Source organism: Mus caroli, unplaced genomic scaffold (genome assembly GCF_978045245.1).
Source record: "Mus caroli unplaced genomic scaffold, Mus_caroli_1 scaffold_11, whole genome shotgun sequence".
NCBI lineage: Eukaryota > Metazoa > Chordata > Mammalia > Rodentia > Muridae > Mus > Mus caroli.
Window position 1 is genome coordinate 55,753,394 of NW_028227266.1, and position 13,255 is coordinate 55,766,648.

Consider the following 13,255-nt stretch of genomic DNA (forward strand, 5'->3'; position numbering starts at 1 on the left):
TATTGGGGTTACATACAATGACTGCAAGACATCTGCATTACCAAAGCCAACCCCAGCATGACTGACAGCTCACAAAAGCAGGGAACCTAGAGCTCACCGCACAGCCTGCAGACAGCTCAGCAGGTTGGAGATTGTCCTCCAGGTGGCTCGGTTGGTGTGAGTCTCTTCCAGGCAGTTCAGCTGGTTTCAACATGGAGGCGGAGAAGGGCCCATGATGCTGCGTCCTCTTGGTGGCTCAGGAAGCAGAGAGCTCTATTAGAACCAGAAGTAGATATCATCTTCACCCCTGGAGTTACAGATGATTGTGAGCTGCTGTATGGGTGCTGAAGATCAAACCTAAGTGTTCTGGAAGAGCAGCCAGTGCCCTTAACCACTAAGCCACCTCTCCTGCCCCTATACTTGATGTCGTACAAAACCTCCAAATTGCCTTTCAAGTGGTCACATCATTGTGAAGTTTGGATCCACCCAGCACACTGGCTGCCATCTCAGTCAACAATCTCAATGATGTTCAAGGGCTCCAGATCACACACTTGCCTTTTCTCCACCCACCCCCACCTGTCTTTCTTTCTTCAGAGGCATAGTGTGATGTAGCCCATGTTGGCCTCAACCTTGTTCTATGGTTGAGGCAGATCTAGAACGCCTGATTCTCCTACCTTAACCTACCAAATGCTTGGCTGACAGTTGGTTGGCATCACACCTAGTTTAAGGAGTGCTGGGCATCAATGCCAGGGCGGGGCACGCTGGGCAAGCACTCTACCTCCGAGTTACATCCCCAACTCCCACTTTTCTTCTTCTTCTTTTTTCTTTTGAGATGGGCTTTGTTGTATAGACTTGTATCTTAGTCATTGTTCTGTTGTTGTGAAGAGGCACCATCACCAAGGCAAGTATGACGAGGAGCACGGTGACATGCAAGCAGGTGCTAAGGCAGTATCTGAGAGTTACCTCTTGATCCTTAGGCAGAGAGGCAAAAAGAGAGAGAGACTGGGTCTGGCAATGGGCTCTTGAAATCTCAAAGCCCACACTCAGTGAGTGACACTCATCGTCTGACTAGGTCACACCCCCTAATCCTTCTAATCCTATCAAAGAATACCATTCCCTGGTGACTATGCATTCAAATATATAAACGACTTATTTAAACTACCAAAGGTGGACTATTCTGAAACTCTCTACATAGACCAGGCTTGCCTCAAACTTGCATCCTAGCCCTTGAGGGACAGAGGCAAGGGTACTGTTGTGAGCTTGAGGCAGTGTGAACTATACAATGAGTTAAAACCCAGCCTGGGCTACAGAATAATATCCCCACCATCACCAAAAAAAAAATATTTTACCATCATTTATATAATTTATGCTTTTGCTGGGATTAAAATATTTCTGACTCTTTAAAACTAGGGTTTTCTCTGTTATTGCTATTTTTTTGCTATATTCTTTGCAATGTACTAAATAAACTTGCTTTCTCTCTTTAATTAAAAAAAAGGGGGGGGGCACAAGGTCCAGAAAGACGATTTAGTGGTTAACAAAACTGACTGCCCTTGACTAGGGTTTGATTCCCTGCACCCAGACAGTGGCTTACAATCATCCCCAGCTCCAAATCCATTGATCCAGAGGATCCAATGCCCTCTTCTGACTTCTATGGGCACTGGGCACACACATACATATAGGCAAAAACTCGTACACATAAAATAAGAGACATCTAAAAAGAAGGTGGAGCACTGTTAGATGACTAACTAAGAGGCAAGTACCCACCACTGAGCCTGACAACCTGCGTTTGATTCCTGGGACCCACACCGTGGAAGGAGGAAATTGACTCCTGCATGTTGTCCTCTGACCTCCACATGTGTGACACAGCACAAAGTGCCGCCCCCCACTGAAAATATAATATTAAACCCTGTGTGTTTGAGACAGGCCATAAGCAGCTGACCTCAGACCCACTATAGAACAAGGCCAGCCTTGAACTGCTTCCAAGCTCCAAGATTACAAGTATGTGCCATCACGCCTGGCTTTTTTCCTATTGATAAACTTTTGGGCTGCTACCAATTTTAGGTCATTATGAATAATGTTTCTTGATTGTGGGAATCAAGTATTTGTAGAAACACATGTTTTCATTCCTCTGGGGCTGATAACTAGGCATGAGATTGTTTGGTTACTAGGTAAGCATATATTTAATTTTCCCTGGTTAAATAGCTACTACCCTTTCACCTACTTTTAAATTGGGTCATTTAGACAGGGATCACAAGAGCACGAAATCACTGGGTATTGAACTCATGGCCTGGAGTATGCTAACCCTGCACTCTACCTCTGAGCTATGCTTTGTCCTCCTTGCTTTCCTGATGAGTTGTAAGAGTTCATTTTTTGCTTTCTCTCTTTCCCCTTTAAAGACAGGGTTTTACTATGTAAACCAAGCTGGCCATGATCCTACAGAGATCCTTCTTGTTTGGTCTTTCCAATGCTGGGATTACAGGGATGAGCGGCTATGCCCAACGCTAAGAACTCAATCTACTTCCAGGTGGTGGTGGTGTGCCCCTGAACCTCAGCATTCAGGAGGCAGAGACCAGCAGAACTATGTGAGTTCAAGGTCAGCCTGGTCTACAGATCGAGTTCCAGGACAGCCAGGACTACAGAGAGGAACCCTATCTCTAAACAAACAAACAAACAAACAAACTACATAACAGTCCACTAACAGATACAGCAATTGCCAACATTTTCTTTCAGCTTGAAATTTATATTTTATTTTCTTTCTGTTCCCTTCTGAAAAGCAAAAGTTTTGTGGGGTTTTTCTGTTTGTTTTTGTTTTTTGTTTTTTAAGTTTTTGAGACAGAGTCTTGCTATACAGCCCAGGTTGGCCTGAAACTTGAGATAATCCCTCTGCCTCAGCCACTTAAGTGCTGAGATTATAGGTGTGAATCATGGTTTTTGTGTGTGTCATATCTAAGAAATATCTGATCAAGACTAATTTTTCTATTTTTGTATGTAGTTTGTTATATTAGTTACTTACTTTAGATCTGTGATCTCTTTTAGCTCATTGCTGTACACAATGAGAAGGTGACTGTCTACATTATAAGTCTGGTATGAATCTATTTCTTAGTATATTTATTTATTATTTTGGTGTATAGATAAGTTACCCGGAGACTCTTTGTTTAGAAGGACTTTCAGGGATAGAGAGCTGGCTGAGCAAAGGTAAACTGTTGTATGAGCCTGCTGAACAGTGTGTGAGCCTCAGAATTCATGTAAAAAGCCAGATGAAGTAGCTCTCCTCCATCCTTATCGTGATATGGGACAGAGAGACAGGAGAATCAGCCAGAAGCTCTAGAGACAACCAATCCCCTGTAGGCAGAACACTAACAGACATGAGAGAGAGAGAGAGAGAGAGAGAGAGAGAGAGAGAGAGAGAGAGAGAGAGAGAGAGAGAGAGGAAGAAGAAGAAGAAGAAGAAGGAAGAGTGGACTTGTCATCTGACCTCCACAGTGTCCTGACATATAGCCCCCACTCCAAGCCCTTTCTCCCCCCTCATTAAATTAATTAATTAATTAATTAAGTTAAAGGACTTTCTCCTCACTCACTAAGTTGTAATTTCCAGCCATGGCCCACAGAGAAAGAAAAGCTGAAGTGCAGGCATTGTGATTTATTTGTCATTCTGCCTTCTGTTACCCTTTTCCACACATTTGTGCTTTAATATACAAGGATGGGGAGAGGTCTTGGTAGCACTATTATGCCCAGATCTCCGGAACCCCAGGAGACCACCAGAGATGGTAACACCGATGCAAGTACACAGAAGAGCCTTTATTCGAGTCCAGACTTGGATCACAGCCTTCCCTGCTCTGCAGGTTAGGAATGCGATGCTCACATCTAGGGGTTTGGAGTATACATGGGAGATGCATAAGCTGGGGCTTTCGAGCCTTGGTGTAACATGATTGGGTAGAGGGTAAAGGAATGGTATCCTTCAGAACCGAATGTGTTTGTTCAGACAGCAAGGCAGGACCATACAGCAGGAAAAGGATCTTTTTGACCTGGAAAGAAATAACTTATTCCATTATCAGAGGCTAGTGTATGTTTACAAGCTGGCCACAGCTGTCTGGGAACACTTAGTTGCCTTTTCCCCCATAGCTCTAGAGTGGGGGGGGGGGGCCTTATCACTTCAAGGGCACTAATTTTCTCCTTCCTTCAAAGGCAGGAGACATCTGCACCGAGGGTGGGGTGGGGTGCTGGCTGTCTGACTTAGCACGAAAGGGAGTGTGAGACTCAGTGCCAAGGATTAAAGCAGAGACAAGGGCAGGGTGCCGTGTGTCTCTCCAGCACAATTCTGCAACAGCAGCACTGAGGAGGCTGGGACTGGATGGCCAGAAGTTCAAAGCCAGTCTAGTCTACCTAATGAGAGACTCTCCCCCAGGAACACTCATTCAGGGCGATCAAACCTAGAGCCTTGCACATGATAGGGGGGTTCTATACTACTGAACCCAAATCTGCTGGGGGGTTTTTGTTTTTTCTTTTCTTTCCTTTCTCAAAATAGGGTTTCACTCTGTAGCCCTGGCTGTCCTAGAACTCACTATTTAGATCAGACGGGCCTCAAACTCACAGAGAGTGCTGGAATTAAAAGTGTGTGCCACCATCACCTGACCAAATTTCTCTATCCAATGAGCCTGCCTATTGCTAGGTAAAATATAAATGTCTCATTATTTTCTAAATGCTTTGTGAATTTTAATATGATTTTAGAAATTTGATGAGTATCTTGCTTTTTTTTATTACCATGTCAAATGCTATGGCGAGATGGCTCAGCAAGTAAGAGCACTGACTGCTCTTCTGAAGGTCCTGAGTTCAAATCCCAGCAACCACATGGTGGCTCACAACTACCTGTAATGAGATCTGGCGCCCTCTTTTGGTGCATCTGAAGATAACTACAGTGTACTTATGTATAATAATAAATAAATCTTTGGGCAAGAGCGACCAGCAACTGAGTTGACCGAAGTGAGTAGAGTTGACCAGAACAAGCAGAGGTCCTAAAATTCAATTCCCAACAACTGCATGAAGGCTCACAACCATCTGAACAGCTACAGTGTAATCATATACAAAAAATAAATAAATAAATCTTAAAAAAAAAAAAAAAAAAAAAACCACCATGACCAAGGAAACTTATAGAGGAAAGCACTTAATTTAGGGGCTAATAGTTTCAGAAGGTAACCATGATCATTGTGGTGGTGAGCATCAGGCAGACAGACATAGCACTGGAGCAGTAGCTGCGAGCTTAGAGAGAGAGAGAGAGAGAGAGAAACTGAAAAATGTGAGCTTTTGAAATCTTCTTCATCAAGGCCATACTTCTAATCTTTCTCAAATAGTTCCATCAACTAAACACTAAAAATTCAAATATATGAACTTATGGAGGCCATTGAAACTATCACATTGAGAATTTAGGTCTAAAATCCTCTCTCTCTCTCTCTCTCTCTCTCTCTCTCTCTCTCTCTCTCTCTGTGTGTGTGTGTGTGTGTGTGTGTGTGTGTGTGTGTGTGTGTGTGTGTTGGCGGGTGGGGGGTGGGGGGAGATAGGTCTAGGCCTCACTCTGTAGCCCAGGGGATTGGAACTCACTCTGTACCCCAGAGTGGCATTTACTGTGTGACCAAACTCTTCCTGGGAGACACAATACACACCTACTCGCTCCAGACAGAACAAAATATGGATAAAACCCAATCCAGTGAATTAATGAATTTTACTGAGATTAATTACAGGTGAGAGGTTACTTATAGGAGCAGAAATGACTCAAAGACAATTGCATCACCAAGACATGGCTGACCTCACCAAGCATGGCTGACAGTTCACAAAGCTGGGAACTGGGAACACAAGGTGCAGCCTTTGGGCAGCTCAACAGGGTGGAGAGTGTCCTTTCCGAGTAACTGCTCTAAGTCTCTTTCAGGCCACTCAGCTGGTTTCTGCTTCTCCCACATAGCGATCTTGTCTCAGAGTCTTTGCAACTCAGTTTCTTTCCTCGGAGAGGGATTGTCTTAGCTTTTATTGTTTACTGTGGTAGGGAGGAGCCTAATGAATCTGGTTACTTTCAGGGACTTCCTGAAGCTATTTTGAGTTGTTTATCTTCCTGCTTAAGGAGCTTTCTGCAGGATAGAATGTTTCAATCTCAGAGGAAATTGTTACATAACAGCACAGAGCGATCCTGCTGAGAAGTTGCTTTGGTTTTTGTTCTTTCACTGTGCCTGAACACTTACCAAACTCACTTTAATTATTTACTTTTTGTCTTTCCCAAATATGTTTATTGCATTTTATTTGTTTGATTTTGAGACCGGCTTTTGGTATGTAGGTCAAAATGGCCTGGTGACTTTTGATCCTCTTGTTTCAATCTCCTGAGTACTAAAGATTCCTGGTCAGGGCCTGTAAGTAGTACAGCTCTGAAGGGAAAGTTAACCTGGCCGTTGGGAACCAAGAAATACTACAAAGTCACACCTCACAACAAACCTCACACTAGAGATTTAGTGGGAAAGACACAAAACGGCAGCTGCCTCTGTCCTGGGTGGGGTGTGGGGTGGGGTGAGCAGCAGAGAGCCAGGCAACCTAGGCTTTATATAGACTTTGTTGGGGAGGGTTGGGGGTAGAGTTTTCCAGGATGGAGATTGATGGGATTTCAAGTCCTGAGCCCAGAAATTGGTGAGTTTTCAAGTTCAGGGATTGGTGGGGTTTCAAAGCCAGGAAATGAGCTGGAACTTTTTATCCTACAGGGCCCCCCACACACAACTGGCCTATTTATGTATCGTCAAAGTTACTTTTGCTGTAACTTTGCTTATGATCTGAGCTATTTGGGAGGCTGAGGAAGAAAGATTGCAAATTCAAGACCAGTCTGGACTACAGAGCAGTACCATCTCAAAATAAAAGTTTAAGCCAGGTGGTGGTGGTGGTACATTCCCTGAATCCCAGTACTTAGGAAGCAGAGGTAGGTAGATATCTGAGTTCAAGGTTAGATGGTCTACAGACTGAGTTCTAAGACAGCCAGGGCTCTACAGAGAAGCCCTGTCTTGAAAAACCAAAATTAGGTAACACTTTAAAGGGAGCTGAAAGTGCAGCTCAGTGGTAGCATGTTAGTTGTTAGCTGCCTAGCCTGTGTGAGGACCTGGATTCAACTCCTAGTACCTGGAAAAAAATTATTTTATTGCATTTGTATTTAGTGTGTGTGAAAGCACAGTGCACATGCACACTCAAGTGTACTTGTGCATGTGTGGCAGACAATTTATGGGAGTCAGTTAGTACCTCTACCAGATGAACCATGTCACTGGTCCATAACATTTTTTAAAAATAAAAATAACAAAATGGAGAGATGGATTAATTGGATCCCCTCTACCCCTGGAAAAGCTGGCACAGTGACAAACATCTAAACCTGTAAGGGTCTGAAAATTGCTGAAGGAAGACCCTGGACTCAGATAGTATGCAAAAATAAAGAACATTTATTCTGCAGAAACAGCTAGCATGCCAGAGTCCACCAAGAATTGGCAACCCAGATAGAGACATTCAAGTTCCTTTTATATCAGGACTGCTTAATTGCTCCTGAGATAACAGCAGACTTCTAAAACTTAGGGCACATTCCAAGGGGTTACAGAAACCATTAACCAAATGTCATAAAGAAGACATACACCCCTGGACCTCAGGTGCAAAAACAGGAGATAAGATATTGACTGGGTTTGTCTAAACAAAATTTCAAGGATGGCTTAGTTACTATCTTGAACTTTTCGTGACCCTGAAAGCCAGTAACCAATGGTGAAAGTTAAGCCAGATGATTGTTCTTAGTGTATATGCACATAGGCATTCTCTTTTATAACCTCTTATTCAATTTATGACTGAATTTATGTGCAGACTCGCAGTGAGCTTTTTTACCATGTGAACGCATGCTCTGAGAGTCTGTTGCAAGTACTGAGAACAAAAGGCAGAGATATGTCCCTCTCCCCTTTTCTCCCCAAGACTTTAACTTGGAGAAGCACAATTCCCTGCAAGTCTTTTTACCTAGACTCCGGCTGTTCTCACCACAAGGTGCCAAACGGGAGGCTGCAGCCTCCAGCCCCAGAGCCATTCAGACAAGCTGATCAACTGTAGCAGCAGAGTACCTTACACTCAGGATAGAGAGCAAATGGTCCATGGCCTAGTTTCTGAGTGGAGATAAAAGGGGATATGAAAAATTAACTCCTTGAACCTCAACACTGATAAAGAAAAAGGGTCCTTGAAGCTTACTGGTCGATTCCCAGCACCCACATGTCAACACACAACCATCTGTAGCTCCGGTTCCAGGGATCTGATGCCCTTTTCCAGCCTCAGCAGGCACCAGGCACACAGAGGGTACACATTCATACATGCAGGCAAAGCACTCACGCACATAAAATAAGAATAATTTTGTAAAACGCCTCTTCTACTCTGTCATCTGGTTTGGCTACCCTTCTAACGGCATCAAGAAACTTCAGACACTACTGATTAAGCCAAAATCCCCTCTGAGACAATGCGTGTTCTTCTGAAAGACAGTACAATCAAAGATGTCAAAGACAATAAATCAAATGTGCTCATATAGGGCCAAAATAATCTACAATTCTGGGTTTTTGACACTTGCTTCTTATCCCAAATATAAACAACACCCCTCACAAATCTACCTTACAATTTTGTTTACAAAAGGGAAATCTTTAAACCTTGCTGTAAATTACAATTTCTAATCGGTAATCTAGAAAGGCTCAGGATCCTACATAACCACTGTAAACACACCTAAGCTCAGCTCTCCTTCAAGAAGCCCACAACCACACGCAGGTATGTCTTGTCTTCTCCTGGGGGCCTCTTTTTCTTAACCATCGTGCTTAAAATCTGTGTTGTAATCTCTTAATAAACTCCAACTCTGCCTCTTCATACTGATTTATCCTGACATTTTTTTCTGTGGTAAAGACAAGAATACGGGGTTTGCTTGAGTGGAGGTCCCTAAGGCAAATTGGAACTTCTCAGGTTGCTGTGGGCAACAGCATGCAGCTGTGCCTCCATCCTTCCACTGCTGATAGACAGGAAAGAACTGAAGGAACAAACAGAAACCCAGCAGTGCCGCCAGGCCCATCTTTGGAGTTCATTTTAGGCTTAGGTGTAAAAAGGGGGCCAGCCAAGTGCATAACTGGGCTGAGGAGATGGCTTAGTGGGTAACAGGCTTTTCCAAGTATAAAAGCCTGAGTCCAGAACTCAGAACCTATGCATAACTATAGCCCAGTGCTCTAACCACCATGAGAGGAGGGATCTGAGAACCCTGGAAGCTTGTAGCCAGCATCAAATAACAAGAGACCCCATCTTAACAAAGTTATGATCAACACCAGAAGTTTCCTCTTATTTTCACAGAAATGTATATGTGCCCAAACTCACACATACACATTACACATACACACACACACACACAAACACACACATACTTATACAACATCACACACATAACATATACACCTACATGCACACACACATGTACCCACCAATATGTCATATATATATATATATATATATATATATATATATATATATATATCACATGCACACACACATATACCCACACAATACCCACACACAAATACATATCACACACATATAAATACCCACACACATGTTGCTCACAGCACATATATACATACACACATATCATACATATATCACACATATCATACACATCACATATACATATATCACATAACAAACTACATACACATGTATACACCATATACCTATTACACACCTACACATACACACATTATACACACATATATACACATAGTCATACACATATCACATACATACACACACACACATATCACACATGTATCATAGACACATATCACATAACAGACAAATTACATACACATATACAAACTGCACATATGCATATCACACATACATATATACACACATATCTACAAACATATCACACACGTATATATACCCCTACACATATACACACCTCACACACATATACACACCACACACACACACATCACACACACAAGCAGAAAGAGGAGAAAGAGATGGGTGAGGAAGAGGAAACATAGCTAGCAGTCCTAGTCTGGTGTGGTCCCACCTGTCACCATTTTCTTAGCTCCAGTCTCTCCCATAAGGTGTGACACATTGTCAGACTACAGGAAATCTCTTTGAAGAAGACAAGTTCCCTCTGACTGACATCAGTCTTCAGCCGTTTCCTTCTCCCAGCTTGGGACTCCTAGAACAATTCCAATTTCTTGGAGTCCATTGTTTCGATACCTGAATAGCATAAGGGTGAGGTCCACATGTCCCTTTACAGTATTCCTGCCAGTGTACTACAGGGTCTCAAGGGAAGGAAGGTTCCTGATTTCAGAAGTGACCGAATTGCCTAGGGTACCTCATACAAGTACAATAACCTGAGGCTTCCACAAGCCGGAGCTTCATAATCGAAGGTTGGTCATGTTTAATGAATGAAGATTAATAAGCTGTTTTGGAGCAGCATTTTTGGATGTGAGTTTATGATACAAAGTCCAGGCAGCTCCCATAACCCTCCTATGTAACCTCTGCACAGTCACTAAGAGTTCAAACTTTGTGTTCTAGACTTGGCTCTGCACCAAGGCCCAGCACTGCTTCAAACACTTGCAGCTGGCCCAGGGAAGTAGAATGTGGAGGATATTCTTGGATAGAGGTGAGTGATCCCAGGTTGCCAAGCCCCGCAGGGCACCTCCTGAGGGTGTTCCATCCTAGTTTGTCTTCTGTTGCTGTGATAAACACCATGACCAAAGGCAGCTTGGGGAGGAAAGGGTTTACACCATCTCACTTACATTTTCAGATCACAGTGTGTCACTGAGGGAAGTCAGGGCAGGAACACAAGGCAGGCACTCAGAGCAAAAATCTTAGAAGAACATGGTTTATTGCTCTGGCTCTTGCTCCTCAAGCTTTCCTATACTTTCCAGCACAGCCAGCCCAGAACTGGCACCATTCACAATGAGTGGGGCCCTTCTACACCAATCTACAGTCAAGACAGTATCCTACATACATGGCCACAGGCTAATCTGAGCTGGTAATCCCTCAATTAAGATTCCCTCTTTCGGGTGTGATGGTACACGCCTTTAATCCCAGTACTCGGGAGGCAGAGGCAGGTGGATTTCTGAGTTCAAGGCCAGCCTGGTCTATAAAGTAAGTTCCAGGACAGCCAGGGCTATACAGAGAAACCCGAGAGAGAGAGAGAGAGAGAGAGAGAGAGAGAGAGAGAGAGAGAGAGAGAGAGAGAGAGAGAGAGAGAGAAAAGTTGTAAGATTCCCTCTTTCTGGATGATTCCTGGTTGTCTCTAGTTGACAATAAAAACTAATTAGGACAATTCTAAAAGAGCTATAGCATTAGCTAAGGAAGGAATAAGGGCAGGAAAGAACTCTGTGTGTGTGTGTGTATGTGTGTGTAAGTGTGTCTGTGGATCTATGTGTGTGTATGTATCTCTGTGTCTGTGTGTGTGTGCATGCGTGTGTGTGTGTGTGTGTGTGTGTGTGTGTGTGTGTGTGTGTGTGTGTTGAGGACTAGCTAAACAGCACGTCACCCAAGAACTCTATCTGGTTTAAGACTGTACCTAGTGAGTGACCTCACCTCTCCCAGCTTCAGTTTATTCACCGGGAAAGTAACTGGTAAAAGGACTCACCTCACAGGGTGACAGATGAACTCCAGTCCCATGTGTGAAGAGGACATTTCCAGTCAATACTGTGCTGTGTGCAAAGGTAGAAACAAGGCTAGCTGGAGGAGCTGGAGGAGAAGTTGTGAGTGGAACAGAGTACAGTGGGTAAGGAAGAAACAGTGAGCAATTCCAGTGGGGCAAGGACTGGGGGCCATGAAGAGATCCAAGAAGCCAGTGAGAGCATCTTCTCCTCCCATGAACACATAGACACAAGCTTTGCTAATACTCTGGGTACATTAGCAGTACCATAGCTTCCATGGCATGGGAGGCCATTTTTCCCCTTCTGGCTCAAACTTCACTGGAAGGGTTGTGATCCTCTGGAGACCTTGCTACCCAACATTTGCAGAGAAGCCATCTTGCTAAAGAATACACAAAAACTAAACTGTATGAGCAGCCTTGGGGATAAGACTATTGTCTCACCTCTGAAGAATATCCTGGAGGCAAAGTTCAACCCATAGAAGGGAAAGTGTCCTTGCCGGCAGTGCAGAGCTGGAGGGTTAGAGATGTAGACATGGTCTCCTAAACTTAAACAGTAGCCTAATCAGCCTGAGAACTAACAAAGGATAAACCCCACATCATCCATTTGGAGTAGTCACTACTAACCTCTGGCAAGTGCCAGTGACCAGCCCAGCATCCAGGTAGACTGAGGTAGGCAGTGATGGGTGGCATCGGCAGTTACAGGGCCTAAAGTTGCGATTGTGACTGGTAAATGTTCCCTTTCCTTAACTCTTTGCTATTCTATAGCCAAAAGCTGATGCCTTCTGGCAGTAAACTTGGGTTAGCAGCAGGGGATTAAAAAGAAAATCTTAGTTATTTGTCTCTTTTCTCTCTGGGTCAAGTGCCCCTTGCTGGCTAGGCTTGGAGTTCACTAACTCTTCGTGAACCAGAGAGAAAAGAAAAGAAAAGAAAAGAAAAGAGAAGAGAAGAGAAGAGAAGAGAAGAGAAGAGAAGAGAAGAGAAGAGAAGAGAAGAGAAGAGAAGAAAGGAGAAAAGACCAGAGACACACATGCTGTATGAAGCTGAAGAAAGCTACCTCATTGTTTTATTGTGGTTCTTAGTTTTTATACTTTCTCTAAAAAATTACCTCATACAACTATCAGGTAGAACGGTTACAGCAGGATGATTTATTACATGATTTTCTAAACACTTTTGCATTCCAATAAGTTCATAGTAAGCTTAAGGCAATAATTCATGTCATAGATTGACAAGGTTTTAGGAGTTACAATAGAATGTTTACATGTATTTCCATTAAGACTAGTATCTGACTAAATATTCATTATCTGTCACTAACCCCCATAAGTTCATTATATGTTCAAAGCAATAAATTTTATACCACAAGTTAGCACAGTTTTGTCAGGAGACAAATCATCTGCCTAGTGTTTCATTATTTTGAAGTCTTGTATAGACTAGTCAATATTTTATTTTCTATCTTTGCACCTACAATAAATTGTCTATTCCTAATTTATGACCTTTAGTTACCAGTCACACCTAACCTAGAAGGAATGTTTTCCTTGATCATAAATTTGTCTCAAGCCTGCTTTCCTTTCCTAGTGCAATTAGCCTGTGACACATGATGGCTTACAGATC